Source organism: Zingiber officinale, chromosome 6B, assembly GCF_018446385.1.
Source record: "Zingiber officinale cultivar Zhangliang chromosome 6B, Zo_v1.1, whole genome shotgun sequence".
In the NCBI taxonomy this organism is placed as follows: Eukaryota; Viridiplantae; Streptophyta; class Magnoliopsida; order Zingiberales; family Zingiberaceae; genus Zingiber; species Zingiber officinale.
The window spans coordinates 82,167,882-82,180,777 of NC_055996.1; the positions used below are offsets into that span (position 1 = coordinate 82,167,882).

The 12,896-nt window shown below is 40.3% G+C and overlaps 1 long non-coding RNA gene across 1 annotated transcript; it reads right to left on the minus strand.

Moving 5' to 3' along the window:
* Nucleotides 1–2,231: 2,231 nt before the first annotated feature.
* On the minus strand, nt 2,232–2,683 carry LOC121990351. The gene is made up of 3 exons (XR_006114565.1): nt 2,623–2,683; nt 2,380–2,541; nt 2,232–2,303 (listed from the first exon to the last, which is right to left on the minus strand). It is a non-coding gene; the product is annotated as an uncharacterized LOC121990351 (long non-coding RNA).
* Nucleotides 2,684–12,896: the final 10,213 nt, after the last annotated feature.

Sequence of the window (12,896 nt, forward strand, 5' to 3'; positions counted from 1 at the left end):
CCAGCCCCCAAATTGACCTCGGAATTCCGTACGAGAAAAAACAACACTGGAAATCCATATAAATCAATAACGGAAGTCCATAACAAAATCGAAACGGAAAATCCGTGCAACCCAAAATAACTGCCCAGACGAATCTGTCTCGCAACTAGGGCTAGTATAAAAATGTCTAAAATACCAAACGCAGGTATCACACCCTGCTCTGATACCAATGAATTGGTATCAGATAAATCCCGAAAATCCAACACACGGGAATCAAATAAATATCGCCAAACTTTGGTGCGCTGATACCCAATAAACTGATATCAGATTATTCAAAGTATCCATAATACGAAAACAAAAATCGTATAAATCCAGAACACACAGCAAGTATCGTATACCTGCTCTGATACCACTAAATTGTCACGCCCCAGAGGAGTCTCTGTCCGAAGAAATTTCGGCAGCATCTCCCCTGTACGGCGGACAATATGAAACTTTCTACATATCACATATACATCAGCCACAAGCGGCTGGAATGATAACAAAAATAAAAACAAACACCACGCAGTTTATAAAGATATTCAGCCTCTGGCTGTCACAACCACGCAGTTAATAATAGTAATCAATAACAATAGGACTCTGACTCGAAATCCACCCTACTCCACTACACTCGTAAAGCTCAAATCCAACGAACTCACCTCTTCTGCCGTCCAGGCAGGCACGTAGTAGAATGAAATCCAATATCATATCAAAAATCCATCAAAAGGTATCACTCCATACAATATCCATAGGAAAAATCCAAAGACAATACTAAAACAAAGTCTGATATAGAAAAAGGCCAAAATAAAACAAATAACGAACTAGTAGAGAACTGGCTCTACGTGCAGAACTGCTCCGGACAGCTTCAACCTGAAAATATCAACAATGGAGGCGGGGTGAGTCCAACACTCAGCAGGTACAACTGATATGCATAATAAAACAAATAACAAACAACACTAATCATGCGTACAGTCTCCTGAATACGAGAAGGAATAAATGCAACTGAAACGAAATCAGGAGATAACTGTACTAACCGGAATCAAGGTACAAAGGTAACAAGTCGTCAGACCGAAGAAATCATAATCATAATCCTGTATGCATGTCAATCAAATGTATCCATACAAATGCAGCATATAAGTGCAGCAATCACAACAATAAAATGCAATAAATGCATATGGTGACCGTGCACTCGGACATCACTGCTCCTGACAGTGACTGAGTGGACGGAATGCTGTCGGAGTACTCTGGCCCAAATCATAAATGGGGCTCTCATCTCCCGGTACACAATGACGGGGAGGAAAAATCTCTGCCGGCTACCACGCTGAGTCTCCTGACCAACGGAGCCAAACAGAGTCCACCATCTGCCGGCTACCACGCTGCTACACTAAATGCCAACGGAGCCAAACAGAGCGGAACTGACTGCCGGCTACCACCCTGAGTCCTCAGACCAACGGAGCCAAACAGCAGAACCGCCACACACCTGCCTGATATACCACTAATCCATGGGTGGTGGTGGTGTGTGCAGTACATGTAACTGGCGATGGGCTCAACCATAGTGGAGCCGACAATCGCACAGCATGCAAACATGATGCATGATACTAAGCATGTCAATCTCATGAATAGCATAGCAAGATCCATACATAAATAAAAGGTGTACCACAAGTCAATGTATCAGATAGAAGGTACACAAACAGATAGGGTATCATATAAACCCTAGGTCCTGAACATGATGTATCATATGGTTGGGTCACTACCGAAAGCATGTATGGTCAGGTCAATAATAACATGCAGTGCATAATAAATAAACAAACAACATGTAACAGATCATGTAGTGACCAACCGAATCAAAAGGATAACACAATCATTGCTATATGTTAAACACTTTATTATGCATATCAAAAGACATAAGTCAAAGTACCCGCCTCCGACAAAAGAAAGGTCCAATTCCGACTCCGAGATACTCGTCTCGCGTCAAAGTCCTGTATCAATACGACATACAGGTTTAGCTAATTATATACAATTTAATTAGCTAAATCGAATCCCTGAAATCTAACTTAAATACAAACCCAAATTTATAAACCTCAATTGGATCATCAATTAACTTATCCAAATGGAATACAACAAATACATTTATAAATCTAATATCAACTAATCAACTGGTACTATCCATTACTATTAATGAAATTCAATGTAGAATGGAATCACCTCTAAACTCACCTAAAAATCTGGATGTATCACTTTTAAATCCAAGGTCGAAGAATTTCCAATTGACACAGCTGAAAACCTGGCTGCTGGAAATCCAAAAACAATTAGCACATGATCCAACTACAAAAGATGGTTGCTACTGGAATTAGAACAAGTGACCTCACTGCTAGGGCACGGGTTAAAGGCTTCAGCAGTAGGGAACTAGGCCCAGGTGAGCAAGCAACGATCTAGGGTTCGGCTGGCCGGTAATAGAGCGAACGACGGCGGCACTGTGCAGAGAAACAGCGGCGGCAGTACACCCAACTAGGGCACTGTGGTCGGCTGAAAGAAAAATCATGCAGTTGAATTAGGCACAGAAAGGAACCCCAAAACTTGAGTTGCTACTGCTAACCGAAGACTTACCTAATCTTCTGAATTCCGGCAATCTAGGGCAGAGACAAAAAAAAATGGGGGTGCTGGTTCTTCCTGCCGGCGAGTTCTTGTGGCTAGCTGGTCGACAATGTCAGTGCTAGGGTTCGGACACAGAAAGAAGAGAAACCCGGTGGCGGCGTCGGCGCTAGGCTCGGGTGCCGGCACAGAAAATCGGTCGTGAACTCACACCAGGGCAGAGGAAGAAAGGGTGATGCACGGTGATCGGCGCTAGGGCACCGGGGGGGTTTGCGGCGCTGCTCCGTGCGTCACCAGCGGCTAGGGCATAGGCCGGAGTTCGCTCGGCTGAGGCTTCGCGCGGGCACAGGCACAGAGAGGAGAAAGAAATCGGCTCTGCGGCGGAAGAGCAGTGGCGTCGGGCAGAAGAAATGAAGAAGAGGAGAACCGCTGGGCCGGCGGTTAGGGCACGGAGGAGATCGGGCGCGCGGCGAGGGCTCGGGCAGGAGTTGTCGCGCGTGGGAAGGAAGAAACGGCGAGGATGAGAGAATCGGCGAGGATGAGAGGAAATAAAGAAAAAATATAAAGAAAAAAAAAAGGAAAAAGGAAAAGAAAATAAAACTTTTCCTTATTAAAACTGGGTAGCCTAAACAGGCTTTTCCGGGCCCCATCTTGATCCCCGTTAACTCGTCCAACGAGCTCCGAAAAATTCCCGAAAAATTTCCAAAAATTTCAGAAAATTCCCTTATTAATATTCGCCTATTTTCAATATTTTACAACAAATAAGGAAGTTTTAATTTTGTGTTTAAAACTTGCCTTATTTGGAGCTTGTGATGTGGTCGAGCATAGCATGGGGTAAAAGGAAATTTTAATTGAAATTTCCTTATTAACCAATGGCAAGAAGAATAAGGAAATTTTAATTATAATTAAATTTTCTTATTTGCCAAGACCAAGGAATATAAAAGAGGAGGTAGAGGTGCCTCACCTTACACAACAACTCTATTCTATTTTCCTCTCCTCTCTTCCTTGGTGGTGGCCGACCATAGTTCCTTGCTCTTCTCCTTTTCTCTTCTTCCTTGGTGGCCGGCGGCATCAACACAAGACGAGTCCATGGTGGTCGATTCTAGCTAGGAGAAGAAGGAGAGAAAGGAGGCTTTGCTCTTGCATCCCTTGGAGTTTGAAGGTTGGTGGCCGAAACTTGCTAGAAGGAAGGTGTTGGTGGTTCTCATCTCGGTAGATCGTTGCCCACACAACGTCCGAGATAAGAAGAGGAATACGGTAGAAGATCAAGAGGTTATTGCTTACAAAGAAAGGTATAACTAGTAATTATTTTCCGTATCATACTAGTTTTCTTTGTATGAATTCCAAACATAAGAGGCTAGAGATTCTAGATTTTCGGATTTGTAATTCGAAGTTGTGTTTCTTTTATTTTATTTGTCGATCTTGTGATTCAATTGTTCCTTTTGGTTAAACCTAAGGTTATATAAGGAAATTAAATATTAAATTTCATTAAGAGGCTTTGTCAAGGCAGTGGTGGATGTTCCCATACCCAAGAAGGTCATGTGTCTCGCCATGTTTGACCTGGGAGCCAATTTTTGAAATAAATATTTAATTAAATTTGTAACCTAGGTGGATTTGGATCTATAATGTTAAGTATCGTTTGTGATCCGAGTCTAAACCACTAAGAATAGATAAGTTAAATTTGGAATCAATAATGTTAAGTTCCGTTTGCGATTCCGGATTTAATTTATAAAGAACACAATAGGTTGTTAGGAAAGGTTCGACACTTGTACAAAATTTTTGTATAGTGGAACCGGTACGATCTTCCTAGGACCAACCAACAGATCAGACTGGTCCTAGCGCTTGGAATAGCTCCGAGCACCTGGACCAAAGTCAACTTCTAGTTGACTTTTTGTCCGGGACTTCCATTCTGGCTTCGCTCACTTAGGTGATTTCGGTCATCTGGAATAGGATTCACTCGAACCCATTTTCTGGCCTTCTCGAGCAATCTTCTGTCCCGGCTTCTCGTCTCTCGGAAATGTTGCACACCTCCTTCTTGTCCACCAGTATACTTTTTCGCAGCGCCTCGTCCCTCGAATGCATTGAGTCCGTCAACTCTCTCCTGTACCGTCCTTCTCACTAACTGCGTCTTTCACTCAACTTCCTGTGCTCCTAAGTTCATGCACACTTAGACACAAGGCATCAAAATAACAACAAGATCTAACTTGACTTGGTTGATCACATCAAAACCTCCACGGGGTATTTACACATTGGTCTTAGACCAGAGTATCGTCACTGGGCTCGATCCAGATTATCCCATGAGCTCGCACCCTTCGATCTTTCAGGATCTGCTCTAGTTCGGCTCACTGGCTCCACTCTTGTTTGCCTTCAATCTCTCGGGATCTGCTCCCACTCAACTCACTGGTTCTACTCCCATTCGCCTTCGATCCCATGGGCTTCGCTCTCATTCGATTCATGGGATCCACTCTCACTCAATTCAAGGGATCCACTCCCACTTAACTCATGAGTTTTGCTCTCGTTCGTATTCGATTTCACAGCCTCTACGCCTGCTCAGTTCACAGGATTTGTGCCCGCTCAGTTCACGAAATCCACTCTCGTTCAGCTCATGGGCTTCGCTCTCATTCGCCTTCAATTTCATGGGCTCTGTGCTAGTTCCATTCACGGGATCCACTCCCTCTCATCTCATGGGCTCCGCTCTTGTTCGCCTTCCATCTCACGAGCTTCGTGCCCACTCGGCTCGTAGGCTCTTTTGATTTGGATCAACCCCTAAGACACATAAGAAGTTTTCCTTGAGGTTAATAAGGATTTCTAAGAATATGTCAAGTTGAGGAGGAATCCTGATTGAAAGATTAAACATAATTTTCAAAATGCATTCAAAAATTAATTTTACAAATCTTTGAAACTTTGTTTGAAAAATTATTTTTAAAATCTTTTCAGAAATACTCTTTCTTAAAACTCTCTATTTTTAAAATTATTTAGAACATTACTTTGAAAAACTTCTTTTAAAATACCTTGAAAAATATTTTTTAAATTCTTATAAAATTTTATGCTTGAAAATTTCATGAAAAATAGTTGCAAATGTCTTTGAAAAATACTTTAAAAGTTTTTTTAAAATGTTTTAAAAATTAACTGCCAAAAGTTGCCTTAAAAACTAACTTTAAAAACAATTAGCCTTTAACAATTACTTTGGAAAATTATGTTTTAAAAATTATATTTTTGAAACACTTAATTGTGTCTTTCAAAAGGTGGTGTTGGTGCAAAACCTAATGGAGAGTAACTTTAAGTTCATGCCTTTTTAATGTGTGTCAAAGAGAAAGAGTGATCGTAAGTTAGAAAAGTTAAAAATATTTCTAATCTCCCAAACTTTTATAATCTCTCAAACTTTGAGATAAAACCCTTAAAGACCCAAGCCTAAATTAAAAAAATTATCAAACATTAAAATGGAGAAGATTATTGGTACAATCGACCTCTAGAGTTTCAATATTTGATAATGTACTTATGTATGGTCAGTTTGACCAAGGGTTGACCCAAATAAAACTTAATATTTGGAAGAAAGAAGTCTACTCAGGACTAGATGACTAGCAAGGGTAAAGTAGGTGAGAAGTCTACTAAGTGACTAGTCCTAACTGGAAATTAAGGAAGGGAAAGTCCTGGTGAGTGAATTCAGATCCTAGTGAGTGAAGCTAGGTAATGAAAGTCCTAGTGAGTAAAGTCAGACCCTAGTGAGTGAACCTAGGTAGTGGAAGTCTTAGTGAGTGAAGCGGGACCCTAGTGAGTGAAACTAGGTGATGGAAGTCCTGGTGAGTGAAGTCAGACCCTAGTGAGTGAAGCTAGGTGGTGGAAGTCCTAGTGAGTGAAGTTGGGCCCTAGTGAGTGAAGCTAGGTGGTGGAAGTCTTAGTAAGTGAAGCTAGGCAATGGAAGTCCTAGTGAGTGAAGTTGGGCAACCCTAGGGGAAGGTAACCCTACGCAATGAAAAGTCTTAGAGGAATAAACTCCAAGCATGTGTAAACTCCAAGCACACAGTCGACCGAACCAACGAATTATTAATAATACTAATATTATTTTTCTTTACTATTGTGTTAACTTAGTATTACAGGTAAGTCTTAGTAGATCATCTTGGTCAGATACTAAGGTAGATCAGAGAAAGTTCAGACGGGTCTGGAGGATCAAATATTTGGCAGGTAAGTAAGGTAAATCATTGGAGGAGAGAGTTCTAGTGAGGACGAGTCCCAATTTAGGACTTTAGGCATAGGCCTAGTTTAGATCTATTTTGTAAATCTAAACTGAGACCCTGACTAGATCATGGTTTTGGATAGACATGATCTAATTAATAAACTACTTATTTTATTGTGCTAGCTTCGTTTTGTAGAGTATACTTTGTTTTGTTGGACTAACATATTTTGTAGGGCAAAAGGAGTATAAAATGCCTTGGGTGAATAGTACCCGTGGTGCCTTCTATGAGAAGGAAGGTGCCTTGAGCTAGGCGATGGAAGGCCCCTTCAAGAGCTTGGAAGGCACCTTCGATCAAATAACGCAGAAGACCTCATCAACGATAAGGCACTATTTTCTCAGGATGAAACTTTGCCGATAGAAGGCACCTCCAGTGCTACGGATGGCACCTTCAACGCTCAACAAAAGAAAGCTTTAAACAGTACAATGAACACATCTCTACTACAAGCTTCTACGCATTCGTTTGACGTCCCGACTACTCTAAATTTGTGTTGCTGCTTTGCTATGACATTGTCATGCCCGACTATAGTAGACAGGACATCACCGACACACAAGAGCTCTCACTTCGACGTCTTCGTGTTGGTAACTAGTTTTAATTCTATATTTGTTTTACATATCTATAAAAGGAAAGTGTAGGATTGTTACACTTTTCTATTATTTAATTTGTACTCGATTACCTCTTCTAGCGATTCCGGAAGAGACTTTAGTGGATTACCTATCGATAGGTCTGAGGGAGTTGGGTCTTGAAGTAGATGTTAGATTTTGAGGGATGTCCTAAGGCAATCGCCTTACGATTTTTTACTAAATATAGATTCACTATTTGAGTGTTTATTATATATTTGATTGTCTTAAACTCATTCACTGAATGCCCGCAATATAATTCATAGCATAAGATAAATTGTGATTGGATCACAACTAGTGATTCTCTCTACATGTGCAATTATGAACATATTGGAATTCCCCTAGTCATTGAATTGATGCATTCGGACATTATCAATTCTGTAAGACTAGAAGGGTTATACTCCTTGGTTCACCAAACAGCTGTTTTCTCATTGGCTAGAGACATTGGGATGTCGAGAGTTAAACGTGGATGCTAGTTATGGTAACTAGTTCATTAGAGTGACTCGTTATAAGATTTTATATGGTTCTCTACATATATATATATATGCCTGTGAAAGTTCTTGCTGTAGCACGAGTGCAAATTTCCTTTGACTTTAGGTATACAAGTCATCTTAGTCATGGAGACTTATACTTTGACATCATTATAGGATTGAGATGCGCTAGAGGGAGGGGTGAATGGCGCTCGTGATTTTTTCACACGTTTCGGAAAGTACAGAGTAAAGCAGCGGAAGATAGAAATAGAGCGGAAGCAAAACAACATAAGCGTAACACTTTTCTTTTACTTAGTTCGGAGCCTGTGGCGACTCCTATTCCAAGGCCTGCACATGAGAGTACTTTCGATGGACAATCCACTAATCAATCCGGAAATTACAAGTACAATAATTAAAGTACAATTGAAAGTATACTAACAACTAAGAACAAGGAATTTCGGACTTTCGGTTGTCGGAGTACCGTTACGGCTTCGTCGGATCATCTTTTGAGCAGCGCGCAGTAGAAAGATTATGAAGATCAAGTTATATTAAGGCTCTACTCAAACATGCCTTAAATAGGTTGTTGATGGTGCCTTCAGCCTCCATGGAAGGCGCCTCCAGCTTGAATTCCATCTCCATATATTCGATCATCAATAAAATCCGCTTTTTGTGAATTCTATCTATCTGAAGATGCCTTCAAGCTCCATGGAAGGGGCCTTGAACACTGTTCACCGGAGGCGCCTTCAATCTCTATGAAAGGCGCCTTAAACACTGTTCACTCGAGGCTCTTTTGTGTTTTCCACTTCCTGCAAGGCATATAGTCTAAATATAAAATATACCCTGCAAAATAGAGTTAGCACAATAAAATATGAAATAATAAATTATTTTTACAGTCTCCGGACTATCCAGTTCTGACTTTGAGTTTCACTGAAACTCTAGGTCGAACCGACCCCTACTGTTCCCTCTTCAGGGAACGTGTCCTCACCTACTCCTTTTAGGAGAGTTTACCTTTTGCCAGACCGATCCTCTAGACCGACTGGACTTTTTCTCAACATCCAAGTCTTTAGGACTTTTCTACTAGACGTCTGATCCCTGACCCGTCCAGACTTCCACCTGGTTCGCGACCACCAGGATTTTAACCTAGAGTCCTCGACTCTAGGGTTTCGTCGAAAGTGCTCGACCCGCTAAGACTTTCCTCTTAGGGTTACCATCCCCTAGGACCTAGGGTTACCTCCCCTAGGATTTTCCACCTGCCTAACTGCAGCTAGGACTTTCCATCACCTAGGGTTACCACCCCTAGGACCTAGGGTTACCACCCCTAGGACCTAGGGTTACCTCCTCCTAGGGTTTTCCACCTACCTAGAATCCACTAGGACTTTTTCTTAAGTCAACTTAGGACTTTCCTACAAGCTCAATCAACCTTGTTAGATCACAAGACAACTCAACTTTAGACCCTTTGACATAATCAAAAATCTAGGTTCAATCGTCTGGTGCTTCCTGCACAAATAATCTTAAGCAAACACCTCATTGAGGTGTGAACCTGGGATGATTGGGTATAAGTTGAAATGCCTGAATATGTTTGGATAGCCCACAGAGGATTCACTGATCCTTGCGAGGAGATGTATACTCTATGCATGGCCACTCATTAAGATTATTACTCAAAGTCTTTGGCCAAAGCATCACATGTTAAGAGTACAAGAATCTTGTACACATGTACGAGTAATTTGAATTTGTAGAACAAGAAAGTATTACTTGGACTAGGTGTGACATAGTCAGTCTAGTGGGGACAAACACATAGACCATATCCTGAACCAAGTGGATATAAGACAAGTGAAAGGAACAAGGCACGACTCACTATAGCTGCTGAAGGATTTAGATTTAGTTCTAAGATCAACTATAATTTTTTGGCTAATTGGGGATCATGATGTATTACTAGGTATCACTTATGATCGTTCTATAATTAAGTAGTTAATTATGGATGGGCAAGATAAATCGAGAATCTATAGGGTCACACACACTAACGAGTCTCTAAAAGATGTAAAATAAGTTAAAGAATAGACTTCTTAGATCAAGAGATAAATATTTGGTTTGACCATACATAGACAAATATGGAAATATTTGTCATGATGGAAGCGCGGATGGGCTACATCTCTTATGGCAGAGTTGAATCATATTTAGTTTAATTATGAATTAGTCATAAACCAAGCCAAGAAGTTAATGGACTAATTTTTTGTTAAGAGATAATGGGTTAGATTTGAGCTTTCTAATCCAACTCATTAAAGAGGATTATATATATAGATGTAATTGGGAGAGAATTAGATACAAATTTCATTATTTGGTTGATTGCTTTTGGAAACTAAATTCTCCTCTCCCTCTCATCTCTTTCCCACCGTCAACAACAAGGAGGCTCCGCTCATTGTTACTGTGATCATCACAAGGGAGAAAAAGTATTCCTTTTGTGCTTCTCTTCTTCTTCCTCTTGATCCCTTTTCTTCGCTTGTGGCTAGTAACTTCCAAAGGAGAGACTTATACTCAAAGAGTTGTCTTGAGGAGCTCGGCGTGGATACGAATAGGAGCGAGGTTCGACAACGTCATTATGGTTGATGCTCTTCTCGTTACAGGTCATCCGTAAGGTATACTTAACGTAAATTTACTTCCCATAAAATTTTAATTATGTGATTATGTTTGGCATGTTATATCCTTGTATGTGTGTGGTGTGTGTGATGTAATAATTAGGAAATGTTATTGCTTTATTTTCAGCTGCGCATGTTTACGAAATGTGTTCTAGCACACACCTGCATCATACATATCCCAATAGTAAGAGTCGCCAAAGGCTCCAAACCAAGTAAAACACTTGAGTTCTTGTGCTTTCTCATTTCTATTTTTTGTTCCGCTGCGTGCACTTTATTTTTAAAAATAAAAAAGAAAAGATTTTAAAATCATGTTATTCCCCCCCCCCCCCCCCTCTCACATATGTAACAATCTAACACTTAGGATACAAGAAGTCGAGCAGAAGATGCAACGGACAAGAAGAATGACATGGGAAGCGAGTCGATGGGCTCGGTGCGCCCAAGGGATGACAAGCTGTGGAAGAGTACATCAACGAATGAGAAAGATGCGCGCTGTGTATCCAAGGGATGAGAAGCCGGGGAGGAAGTCTATTCGAGAAGAAGATAGAAGTTGGGTTCAGGTGAGCTCAACTTTGGATAACAGGAGCATCACCCATACAAAGAAGATCAGCTTGGAGGTTGATCTGCTTTATGGAAGGCGCCTCCAACAAGGTTGGAGGCGCCCTCATGCCTTTTGTATGGAAGGCGCCTTCAACATGTCTGGAGGCGCCCTCAAGCCTTCATAGAAGGTACCCTCAAGCTTGTTGGAGGCGCCTTCAATAATTGTTAGGCTGTCGTTGGATTAAGATAAAGCTTTATGTTTAGTGGATAAAGCTTATCTTCCTAGAGGCACCTTAGGCCTCCTTGCAGGCACCTCCGAGCGACGAAACCAATGGTAACATCATTTCAGTACGCTATAAAAAATCCCCTAGAGCTAGGAATTAAACACAACTTGAAGAACAACTTCTGTATTAAGTTTCCTAGTCTTTTCTGAGCTATCAATGTATGTAAAAAAAGACTTCTCTACCTTCAATGAAGAGTTTTTAGTGAACTTTTTAACGCCTTAGATTAACAAGCATCTAGGTTGTAACCAAGTAAACTCTAACATTTTTTCCTACTCTTTTTAAGTAGTTTTTCTTTAATGTTAATTTCTTATATTTGCTTAATTTAATTGTGCATCTTTGCTAAGCAAAAATAAGAGATCTTTCTAACTCTGATTTCAGGCAATTCACCTCCTCTTGGTGGCATCCGCTGCCCCAACAATTAGTATCAGAGTCCAACAGCCTCAGAAGGACTAATCGTCGACTGAAGCATCAAAACGATGGCCGGACCAAACATCTACCCACCAAAGTTTGAGAGGGAGTTCACGATGTGGAAAAAGCGAATGTATGTATTCTTCAAAATTAATTTTAAAATTTTATTAATAATTAAATATAGTTTTGTTTTTCCCAAAGATCAACATGGAAAGAAAAAAGAAGAATATATATGGACCAAGAAGGAACAAGTTGCCTTCATAGCAAACGGACGAGCGAAATTCCACCTCCTGAGTGTGCTACCACCGTAGGAAGTCAACAGAATTAGCATCTATAGATCAACAAAATAACTCTGTGAGAAATTCCTAGAGTTGCACGAATGGACTTCCGAAGCCGAGATCGCAAAAAGGGACCTGCTCTGGAATCAACTGACGAACCTTTAGCTGAAAGAGGGAGTGTCGGTCGCTCAACTATATGCCAAACTAAAGGAGCTGATTATCGGACTCATGAATTTTGGAGAAATTGTAACAAACCAAGATTCACTAAGGTATGCACTTAACGTTTTCCCAAGAACACCTAGTGGACATCCATAGTCAACTCATATTATATCTCAAAATATCTAGAGGTAAGTTCATTAGAAAGTTTATTTTCTACACTACAAGAAAAAAGCTAATAGACAACGCTTTTAAAGCGTTGTCTTTGTGCCTGAAAAAGCGTTGTTAAATGCACTGTTGTTAAAAGTCTGCTCAACGACAACGCTTTTAAAGCGTTGTCGTTTGTAGCGAAGACAACGCTTTTAAAGCGTTGTCATTTTTAGCGAAGACAACGCTATTACAACGCTTTAAAAGCGTTGTTGTTTTTTTACAAAGACAACACTTTTTGCAACGCTTTAAAAGCGTTGTCGTTTTAAAGAAAAAAATTTAAAAAAATTATTTTAAAATAATTATTTTTATATTTACGAAACTATTATTTTTCTTTTACCATGTCTAGATTCGAATTTTACATATAATCAACTCAGCTAATGATTTCAAACTCATACCAAAATAATAGAATTCTGACATTGAAGTAATATTAGTATTTAATTACATGAGAAGCTAGTAAATAT